At 41.0% G+C, this 12,145-nt stretch overlaps 1 protein-coding gene across 3 annotated transcripts in view; it reads right to left on the reverse strand.

The window, feature by feature from the left end:
* The window catches only part of LOC115196937 (homeobox protein Hox-B3a), a 25,737-nt gene extending 14,263 nt beyond the window's left edge, over positions 1 to 11,474 (reverse strand). Inside the window, exon 1 of one of the 3 annotated variants that reach the window (XM_029758006.1) lies at positions 11,456 to 11,474. The gene's annotated coding sequence lies outside the window, so the exon portion shown is untranslated. Of the gene's footprint in view, positions 1 to 684; positions 1,359 to 5,694; positions 5,719 to 11,455 lie in introns of those variants that run through there. The other 2 variants (XM_029757991.1, XM_029758014.1) reach the window with 2 other exon arrangements.
* Between the last annotated feature and the right edge of the window lie 671 nt (positions 11,475 to 12,145).

Consider the following 12,145-nt stretch of genomic DNA (forward strand, 5'->3'; position numbering starts at 1 on the left):
TAGCGCTAATCTACATTACTTCACATTGTCTAAAACGCCATTTGTAGGTTTGTGTGGCGCACAGGTTGTTCCACAAACAGCAAGAATGAAAAATAATAACAAAGATAGCCCGTCGTGATGGGCTTGATAGTACATTTGGATTCCTAGGGAGACGGAAAAGCCGAGGCTAAATTGGGAGCAGCTAGAGTAAGCAATCCTTTCACACGGTCATAAATCAGCAGCACATGCATCTTCTTTTTACACCTAGCCATCAGATCCATTCACGGCTCACCCCACACCGCGAGTCCCCCACTCCACTCTCTAAACATCAGATGCACCGCACTTTACGCAATGAGTAAACTTTTAAATGGGGGTGTGGGAGCCCAGATATTAATGCTTGACAGAGAAGTAGAAAGAAGAAGAAGGGGGGACAGGCAGGGAGAGGTAAAAAAAAATGCACTGAGATGGAGAGAATGGAGAGCGGGTGAGGGAAAAGAGAGAGGGGAGCGAGTCTCCCTTTAGCCCTCCTCGGTTACCTATTCGAAGGCATCTGTCTTCGGCTATTCGAAAACACAAAAGTTTGCGAGCTCAGGCACACCCAAAGATGGGTCACACAACGGATAATTAATGACTTGTCTACAGAGGAGCATAGAACACTGGGAAGAGCCCAAGCATCCGGCGTCAGTCGATGCCTGAAAACCTTACCTGACTTCCAGCACTTCTGTGGGTCTCATGAGCCAAGCTTGACCAGCGTTTGCGGGATTATCTACTGTAAACGCGCCTGGAATATATCGTTTTTTGCTTTTTGGTGACCTTGGATGAGTTATGCGTAATTTGGTAATGGTATCTTTCCACTAAACAAAACAAAATAAGAGAGTTTACATGGCAGCTTTGGAAAGCTATAAATCCTCAACCGCGAGCAGGACGGACTGCTCACAACACATGCGCGCGCGCACCCATCAACACGACGGGGTCTTCCGAGCCCGAGTGCTCCCGAACATGGAGCCCCCTTTGCACTTCCGAACTCTTCGAACCCTGCATGCGATTCCTTCGGGCTTAGCAGTCAGCAGCAGGCGATAGATTCCACCTCTACCCTCTACCTCTTTTTACCGCCTATAGCTGCTTGCGTGGAGCGGGGTGGATTGACACGGTGAACTACTGAACCAGTGGACTGACAGGACACACAGGGTGGAGAAGGCAAAGGGGTTCGTCTGTCCAATAGGGATCTGACTGCACGGCTGCGAGGCCGACACGCGGGCCATATGGCGATTACAACCTGCGGGCTTCTGCAGGGGTGAACGTGGTCAACCTCATTCCGATACTGCCATTTTCTTGCCAGAGTTAAATTCATTTTTAGGCTGGGGGTGGTTGACGGATAACGGATAGTATGTTCTTCACGAATGAAATAGGCTTGCATCATAGCAGGGGATATGAAAATAAGTTACCTCTATCTTGATGTGCTGTAAAGCTCTCACCCTGTGATTGTTTTTATTGCACTAACGTTTGTAAACGTCGATTATTACGTTTTAGAATTTGTGACTAAGTCGGATGCACTTGGCTTTGTTTCTTGGCTGATCCTTTTTTTTGCGTCTGAGTGTTATCTGCCTACGCTCAGACAACACACACACACACACACACACACACACACACACACACACACACACACACACACACACACACACACACACACACACACACACACACACAAAAACACACACACACAGAGAAACACACAGAAACACACACACACGCACACAGGGAGAGAGAGAGGGAAAGAAATGGGGCGAGAGGGATAGAAAGAAAGGGGGAGAGAGAAAGAGATACAAAGTATGGAGAGGGAGGTAGAGATACCCACACGAATAGTGGGAAGTTCAATTATACTGATGCAAATGTGCCACGATAGTATCCGAGTTATTTTGAGTCCTGCATGAAAAACCTTGCCTTTCTTCTGAACATTTCCGGCTTAGCACTCTTATCGCTCCCCTGCATGCTCTTCAACCGGGTGAAAATTCTCCTTGCAGCCTCTGGATACGGTTTCACCGGTCATTTTTCATGCGCTTTTGAATTGCTGCTCTTGTAGATCATTATAAATTAGCGCGGGGCTTCATATTGATTTATTTCCGAAGGGGTAATCATTCCTGCATTACTGAAGGCCGGGGAAATACCTACCTGGCCAACCAATACCTACATGGCCCTCTGAAAAGAATTATGAGATTGAAATAGACTACTCACAAGGATCATAATAATAATAATACTGGTAATATAACTTAGGGGAAATAACAGCTATTATTTTCAAGTTTAAGACTCAAGTTTAAGACTAATCTGACCACTAGATTGATATTTTAGCTGTATTTTCACCAGCTTTTAATAGATGGTTTGGGGAGCTAAATTATTGCGTAGCTTTTGGGCAAGTCATTGAGTAACATTACATCGAAACTGTATTAGGCTACTAGTAATATATTATGTCAAATGTCTACTTAATATTATGGCTAAGGGTGGTCAATGTGACTGAAATAAAGAGGATACATATTACGCTTATGTTTTAGTGGATAAATGCAAGATATGTTAGATATGTTAGATGGTTAGATTTCCATTGCGTAAAAGTTCAACTAAAGCTTTCGATATTTGTTTACAATGACAAATATTGCAATTATAGAGCTAAGTTAGATCGAGGTTAGGACAGGCTTTAGAATAAACAGTTCTCCTCTTGTTTGGATATATTAAAACAATCCCATTGCTTTTTGTGGACCTCTTGTCCAGGTTATTATTTGGTAGATACATGTGTTACTTATTTACGCGTAAATTAATGATTAATGGTACGTCTTTTTGTTTTTTTTGTCCACAGGAAAAGTATTGTGTTCTAGTGAATCTTTTGTCGCCTGCAGTGTTACGTACCATGCATGCTATTTTATGTAAAGGTCCCGTTATTGTTTCTATACTACAATGAGTGAAGTAAACAGTGTCGTAGTCTATCTATAATTGTAAAAAGGAAGTGCAACAATTGAATTTAAGCTACCTCCAAAATAATAGTATTATAGAGCCACCATTTTCTTTATGTAAACAACTTGCAAAAAAACGGATGGAAATACATTTATCTCGATATTTTTGCTGTAGCACAACAAAACGAATACTTTGAGGTAAGCGAGAGAATATTCTGGAGAAAAGGGGCTATGCTTATGAATGGTGTATTCTTGGAGGGTCGCGCCTTTTGGTGAGAGAAGGGCTCAATATGGCTGCCATATATTTGTATTGTTCCCACCGCTGTTGAGCGGGAAGATGCGCTCGTGCTGCCTTGTCTCTTATGCGTGGGATTCTAACGACCTTGTCTGGGACACAAATGATAAACAATAATCAGACACACTTACGCATACATACATAGAGCCCTATTGAGATATACATATACAATCTGGACGCCGTGAATCAGTTGCAGGTTGCTGAAAGGTTATGAAGTGCAATAGCCTATCCTATAGAATCGAACCGAAGAGCCGTTCAAACAAAGGACTCACTTTCATCTTTCAACCTCTAGTTATGGCAGGGAGGGGAATATAGATAATTTGTAATAGTATTATATTGATGCTATTATAGAAGCCTCATATCCCACTGTTTCTACCATTACATGCTACTTACAAGTGGTACTAATAATCTATTTGTAGCCTATTTACGTGTATTAGAGCTGTTGCGTAATGCTAATAGTTTATTTTGTACTATATGTTATTAGCATTTGTCTTGGCACCATGATTATGATGCACAATTGTTTCCAACATAATCTGAGCACCCAGCCTAGCTACCCATCTGACTGGCATTTGGAATAATTTTTCCAACGCTGGGCTGTCATTGAAATCAGACATGAGGCGGTTTCAGTGAACAACGGTGATCTCTTACGCGCACAATGTCCCCCTTCTCATTGCCCCCTGAGCGTCCACCGAAATGAGCTGGAATATTGTTTTTGACACAGGGCCCGACAACAAGGAGCGCCGCTGGAATAGACATTTTGAAAAGTGCTGCCCCTCGCTGCTATGCCCATGAATATTTGATGGGAGCCACAGAGTTGTTCTAATTTTGTTACACAAAGGTTTACACTAGCGAGGCGAAGGGGAGGTTTGTGGAAGGAGCCAGCCATGGTAATGACATTTAAGCTGCTTTTGTATTCATGAATAAAAAGAAGCACTGTATTATAAATATGTATAATAATAATTATTAGGCCTATTATTAGTATTATCCTACAAAATACTGATTTCATTATCTGTATTGTCATCCTTTTCGAACCAAAATGTGAGTAAAACATTTTCAAGTGGGAAACTGTTGCAGTCTTTGTCTTTGTAGTTTCCTCTTTCAATAGCATCAATGCACCATACAAACGTTATATCCACACCAAAACAACGTTAACACGTCATGTACAACATTTACTACGGTTAGCCCAGAAAATAACATATCCCAACCCCCCCAACCCCCCCACCCCCCCAAATGCCACCACAACCAATAAAAATGGTGCCTGTGCTAGATGACACAATAGTACAGTACACCATCACTACACCAAATAATAAACAATACCATCTGCTGTTTACTAAACACCCCCATATACAGGTCTCATTGTGCGTTATGATGAAATTCAGAAATATAAGCTACTGACATAAGTCATCGAATGTTGCATCATTTCAAGGTCGAAGAAAATCCACAGAAATATAAACGAAAAAATCTGTCGAAAAATATTCTAAAAGAAATCCTCCAGTCCCTTTAGTTACAGTGAGTCGATACTATGCTCGTCACGCCACCCCTCTATACAACACTTCCCCATCTAGCTGAATTATAGCCTACTCTTCTCCTAAGTTTGTATTCCAATTAAGTTGTCTATCTTGTCCAAAAAAACGTTTGGAGCTCAGGTATTACACCTCTGGCTATGAATAGGCCTATGCTGGCGAGCTCCGGCGCTTTTATTGAGATTCAAATGGCGACGAGGCGTTCCCGTTTTGCCAAATTTAAACAAATCTTCCCTTAATTGGTAATCGCATATGCAGTAACTCAAGACCTCGAGCTACTTAGCCTTCATATTAGTCGCTGATCCATTGCCGTAAATCGCCCGCGATAATCAACTGCGGGGGGAGAGAGGAGTGTGAAAAAGGCAAAAGCTTTTCTCCACCGGCGAGAGACAAGAAGCACCGAAAAAGCCAGAGTGAGAAACGAGGATCCAGGAATCTCTTCCTCATTCCCGCGTATCATCACTCGCCAATCATTTTCCCGAGAAATGATTTATAGTGGAGACGGCCATAAACAACACAACTCCCTCACAAACGCACAATGGCAGCCCGCTGCCGATGACACACATATCACTATAAATCAAACGAAGAAGCTGGCTGAAAAGAAGAGAGAGGGAGAGAGAGAGAGACATGCAGACATGAGGAAGACCGAGATGGGATGGGGGCGGATGAGAATAGTAATACGACTGCTTTTAAAATATATACATCGCTATCATTGCATTGCAATACAGTGCAGTACTATGACATGTAACGGCTAGCATCGTTCACGTAACCAAGGCTGAAGTCAAACGATGGGATGATGGGTGCAAACACATGCATGATGTCAAAGTACGGCAAGATGAGTATTTTTGACATATTTACCACAATATAACAAACAGCATATAATTCATTGACTCGGGTAAGCCAACAGCGCAGCAATGCACTTGCGTGGAAGTGGCGTCCCCGTTTCCGCTATACTCACAATGTCCACACCACGAGAGGCTCCCGTCCAAATTTGTTTTATTGCAGCCTGTGTGTGTCTCTCCCCTCTCTTTTTTTCTCCGCTATAGGTCTTGTTTTTAAAAGGACAGTTGAATTTCACGTCAGACACAGGGAGACCATGTCTGCGATATTCCTGACGAATACATATCTATTCTGCAACCTCTGCATTAATTATTTAATGAATCACGTGACCAGGAGGGGGATGGGGTACCTCTCCCTGCACGCTCGCGGGACCACTCTGACCCAGCACTCCAGAGCCCACGTTCTAACTTAAATCTTTTACAGACATATACAATAAAGACTAGCCTATAGGCCTACACAGTTTACTCTACAGCTCTTTGTGAATGGGAGAAATACGTCTTAGGCTACGTGTGTGCTATGTAGGCTACTAAAATAAGTTATGTTAAGCGCAATACGAGAGAGATGACATGATACGAATAGAGGAGGATAGTGAAACTCTTGGGTGCGTTCGTTTTGTCTGTATTCCTTACCATCTCTGTTTATGTATTTCGAGATAAGGGTGTTTTTCTTTCGCTTGAAAACAAGCAATCCTTAGACTAAAAGCTACTTTTGTAATAGCTAAACTTGTTTGCTTGGTCTATTATTGAGATTATTTATGTCCTATTATTCGTTGAAGTCCTTGTGGGTTTGCACAAATCTTTTGTTTACACAATAATTAAATACATTTTTGGCCATTCTGGAAGAAATGAAAACGATGCATACACTCTTTCACCCACAGCCAATGTCATAATAACCGTATCTTTACTGATGGCGATTCAATATGACACAATTGCTAAAAGATCAAAGAAAACAACGACCTTTTGTGGTATCCTTATTTTCGAATGACTTCGATCGGAGTTGTGAAGTGATAGCGCACATAGCTGTGCTGACGAGCTCTCTAAATAGCAACCATCGAATTATTAACACATTTGGTGGAAGCCCGTGGCACGAGGGTGATTCATTTTTGCAGGGACCGTTGTGGAGCGAATAAAAGACAGGTAGCACGCGGCAGATAAGAGAGAGTTGTAATGGGGAGAGACCCTGCCGCAAGCACTTGGCAACAATGGTACCAATCCTTTGGTGTGCTCTGCCATTGCACACGCTCAGAACAATAGACCTGGGGCTGTGTCCAACAAACCCATGCAGCTATGTCTAAAGGAGAATCCTGAAGGTCAAACAATAGCAAGACTTGGTGCTGTGCCTGCGAGTAGCAGAGAACAACACAACACTGAAACTGCTTCCCTTTTTTCCCCAGGAATATCGTACACAAGAAATTAAACAGCTTCAAGGGAAAACGGCACAAAAGGGTTTGATATCAAATGTAATTACCCCGAGGTATTTAAGAAAGAAATCAACGCTGTGTAGAAAAGCTATTTTGCGGCTATAGCTTTGCCCAGCAGCAGGTTCTTTGGAAATATTTGCGGTCGGGGGGAAATGTTGAACAATGCACGCAAGATAAGCCTATATGCGGATGGCAGAGTAGAACAATACAATTGTGCATGTCAGATAAAATCGTTATTGTAGCTTTACTCGCTTCGATAAAAGCATAGGGGAGACATCCAAAACAGACATCCAAAACTAACAACACATTTCAAGGACTTGCAAAAGATTTCACACATAATTGAAATCAAATATTTGCAGGGGTGATAGCACTATTAATGATGGCTATAAAGCAATCTAAACGTAGTAGGCCCATATAATCGCAACATGGATGACCACAATAAGAACAACAAACGAATACTACTCACAAAAGACTGACACCATATTCTGTAGGGCTAATTATAATAGTAATATTAACACCACCAACAAGACCAATTACTTAATGAGAATAATAGTGATGATTGCACAGGCCTAATAAAATATAATTTTTTTATTTGGGCGAAATACATTGCAAGAAAAGGTCTAAGAAAAATCCGTGATCGATGGGAACACCCAAAAGCCTTATCCTTGTAAATGATTAACCTAATCACTCTAGAATTGAATAAAACTGCACTTAAAACTCAAGTGTCCATTAAAAAAACCAATTGAAATATTGTGTAAATAAAGAATAGCCAATCTGTGGCTTACTTTTGCTTACAGAAGACACAATAATAATAATAATAATAATAACAATAATACTATTCATCATCATCATCATAATAGTAATAAATGGTCAATAACAATAAATACTCTCATCAGAAACAAAAATCAAACAGCAGTCCATGAAAATCAAAGCTGAAGTTTGGCTACGTAAACACAACGTTATGCTAAAGGATAGGTTTATATGGGGTAGCAGAGATTGATTTACGAAGTCCAACATCCCGGACTTTATTGGGGATCGTAAATCTGTCAGAGCCGGCAGGACACACACAGCCTTTAAAAAAAAATATATTCTGCGAAGGACATGGACTCCATAGGACAGCATTCAGCATCCAGCCAGCATGTAACATAACCTAACATTATACTTTAGTTATTTTAGGTATGTTTCAATCAATACTGTAAGCTTCTGAAGAAAATTCTAAATCTATGGAAGCCAGTCTGAAATATGATAAAACATGGAGGTAGGGCTACATGATGAACGGTATCAAGCTATTGGCGTTGCGATAATAACTATAAAGATGAATTATGGATGCTGTTAGTGTATGTACTGTAGCCTTTGTATTGTATTGATGTACTTTATAGCTTATGCATGTATGTATGTACTGTCTGTCTTAATGTAGGCCTATCATTATTTTTACTATTATCATTAGTAGTATAATTAAAGTAGTAGTAGTAGTAGTAGTAGTAGTAGTAGTAGTAGTAGGCTATAATAATAATAGTAGTATCATTAAAGTACTACTAGTAGTAGTAGTAGTAGTAGTAGTAGTAGTAGTAGTAGTAGTAGTAGTAGGCTATAATAATAATAGTAGTATCATTAAAGTACTAGTAGTAGTAGTAGTAGTAGTAGTAGTAGTAGTAGTAGTAGTAGTAGTAGGCTATAATAATAATAGTAGTATCATTAAAGTACTACTAGTAGTAGTAGTAGTAGTAGTAGTAGTAGTAGTAGGCTATAATAATAATAGTAGTATCATTAAAGTACTAGTAGTAGTAGTAGCTAGTAGTAGCAGACTATAATAATAATAGTAGTATCATTAAAGTACTAGTTGTAGTAATTGTAGTAGTAGTAGTAGTAGGCTATAATAATAATAGTAGTATCATTAAAGTACTAGTAGTAGTAGTAGTAGTAGTAGTAGGCTATAATAATAATAGTAGTATCATTAAAGTACTACTAGTAGTAATTGTAGTAGTAGTAGTAGTAGTAGGCTCTAATAATAATAGTAGTATCATTAAAGTACTACTAGTAGTAATTGTAGTAGTAGTAGTAGTAGTAGTAGTAGTAGTAGTAGTAGTAGTAGTAGGCTATAATAATAATAGTAGTAGGCTAAGTAATAAAGAGTAGTAAAGAGGCCAGCTAGAAGAACGCTATAGATAGGAGCAGTGCTATTATTCATTGCATTATCCATTAGTTATCATGCATTACTACCCTTGAAACCAAAACTTATTCGCTAAAATAGTAACATGGAACTTTCTGTTTATTTTCACATTCCGCATTTGGTGATTATATGATGAAACAGCATCATATTGAGCCACACATTCAGACATAGCCCACAAAGAAAAGGAAAAAGACTCCAAAGAGAAACAACACTATTCTTGGCAGCTTGTGCAAGTTATTGCGTGCAAACATGTATGCACAGTGAATGTAAGCTATTTCGGAGGCATTAGTGTACACAAAAACAACACCCTACACAGATAACAAAGTAAAATGGTATACTGTACTATGTATTAGTGGACAGTGGGTTAGAATGGGGGGAGGGTCGTTGCTGGCAGCAGTAACAACGGTGCTTTGCTTTATTTAATGTCTCCTTTAAAAAAAAAAAAGAAAAAAAGAAAAAACGCTTCCAGCTTTTGCACACAAAGTGCGCGTGCGTTGGCTATATATCTCTGTGACTCCATGGCGCTGACCTCCGCTCAGTGGCTTTCCACAATAATAATTCATCAATGCGCGGAGGCTATTTGTTTCGCAATTAGCGGGGTGATCTAAAACAGGCACCGTACCACCGCAGCTCTCCAGGCCAAGCGGCAGAGGCTTCCAACAAATCTTGGAGGGGTTTTAGGTCCAATGAGGGAGGGAATGGGGCTGGAGGGGGACTGAGGGAGCATGATACAATGCAAGGCGTTGGCATACCATATAGTAGTCATATCTGGGGGGGGGGGGGGCAAAAGCCCCATGACTTCCTGTGTTAAGCTGAAGCCGCTGAAATGTACAGTCTCACTCATAGCGAGGCCTATCAACGAGATGTGGGACACAACTCAAACGTCTCCTATAGCAACCAGAGGCTTAGCCGATATATTTGTGAATCTGAGGGGAACGAGAGAGGAAAATAAAGAATCCATGCAGCTAGATAGCTCTGGAGAAGGGTACGGCTGTCTGTTTTCTTAAGGCACTGTTTGGTTTACGTGGGTGTCTTGAGAGGAGATAGCACCGTGCCCCGAGGTTACAGTCACCTGGCCGTGGTGTTATGACTAACTCGCCCGGGGTCTTTGTTGGAAATGTAACATGGAGCACTGTGCAGTCTGTGAGGGGTCAAGGGGTACCAAGGGTCAGTCTGTGACTTCGCAACGGACCTAATCGGTCAGAAAACGTGTCCCCTGGTTGAACTCGCGCTCGGCCAGGCCATTCTGTTGTCAATTCCACCCATCGATTTTTTTCTCTCTCTCTGCCTCTCCCTTCGATAACAGTCCTTATATTTTTACCATTTGTTTCTGTTACTTTAACACGCATCATGCCACACAGGCCCGCAGAGGGAGCAGAAGCCATGGCGCAGAACCTCTGGCTTTTTTTTTTTTTTATACCCGCAGAGATTGATTTGCAGGGGTCAAGCAGCAGTGAATGCACTTCTGCAGCATCCGTGCTCATGTAAGCAAACTACTAAATGCAATTGCGTTGCAGAGATGTGATACAAGTCGTTTATTTCAAGGTAAATAATTTTGTTTGCGATCGGTATCCCCCCATTAATCGTTCTTTTAATTTTGGTTTGACCAATTGATAATCGAATTACTCATAGCCAAGCCTCTGTTGCATTTACGCGCCTGTATAAAAACGATAGGACTTAGGCTTCATATTCAAATTCAAATCGAACTGCCAGTAGCACTAAACAAGTATCTTCAAGAAGAAAAATATAAATATAAATAGGCCAATTATCGTACAGTATTCTAAGAATGTAAATATCCTAATCCTGGAAGAATGCGGTGCATTGTCAAGCGTTGAAGACAAGGATGCTGTCCACTCCAAAAGGCAACATTACGCATGGGTGTGTAGGCCTATTACAAAGCCTATACCCCCATATCCATATATATAATGTGCTAACAACACAGGCCTATTGAAATAAGCCACAAATGGAGAAAGCGAGAGAGGGAGAGGGTGAGCGAGAGAGACATCTAACATGTTAATACCATTTCAGAGGTGACGCTTGAAGCCCAAGAGAAGTAAACAGTTGCACAAATTCTCAGGAAAACGCAACTTAATTTCTACCCTCCACACCGATCATGGATACACAACAGCAGGGCTCCAGAAGTCCCCACACTATATCAAAGCGACCATAAAACCTACCTAGCCTTCTCCCGACCACAACAAATGCGCGCCCGCTACCCGGCTGTGAAAGCAAGGGCTATAAAGCAATAAAACTCCAACCAAAGCAAACCAACGAAACAAAAGTCATTACCTTCGTCGCTGCCATCCTCGGTAATGCGGAAGATTCTCAATGTCGTTGGAATTCTATGAGGATTTTCTTCAAGGAAAAAAAGTTTTCTTGTGGCAAGACTTGGTTAAAAAGAAGGTAGTGGGTTGAGAAGGGGGGGGGGGTATCTTCAAGTGTCTTCCAAGACTCCTCTCCCCTCCTAGCAGAAGGTCCGTGCAGTTGTGCTGCTGAATGACAATAGAGGAGAAGAAGTGTTTAAAGAGAAGAAGTGATTAATGATTTTTCTGTATAATTCTCACATTTTTCTTGGCTCTGTCCGCAAATAATGGTGGTGAACTTTTGGGGCCCCTTAGAAATCTGTTCGCTCCTATTCACGCTCCGAAGGCAGAAGGCTTCTTTTTTCATATAAAGGATAAGAATAGAATTCTAAGGTGCATATTGTATGTGATGTCACACGCAAATTCATTTATTTTACTATGCAAGTGCTTGGGGGCTTTTTTGTGAAGACACATATGCGTGGGGACCAATGTATCTATTCAAATAAACGACGTTTGAACTGTTGTGAATATCACAACATTTGGACATAATATCACTTGCCATCTGAAAAGTATAGAGACACTGCCTAAGGGCCCTATGTGTGTGAGCTATAGACTTTAAAAAAAAGAGCACATTCAAGAATACTGTGAACGAATTCAATAGCAGGCCTTATCACAT

Source organism: Salmo trutta, chromosome 1 (genome assembly GCF_901001165.1).
Source record: "Salmo trutta chromosome 1, fSalTru1.1, whole genome shotgun sequence".
Lineage (NCBI taxonomy): Eukaryota > Metazoa > Chordata > Actinopteri > Salmoniformes > Salmonidae > Salmo > Salmo trutta.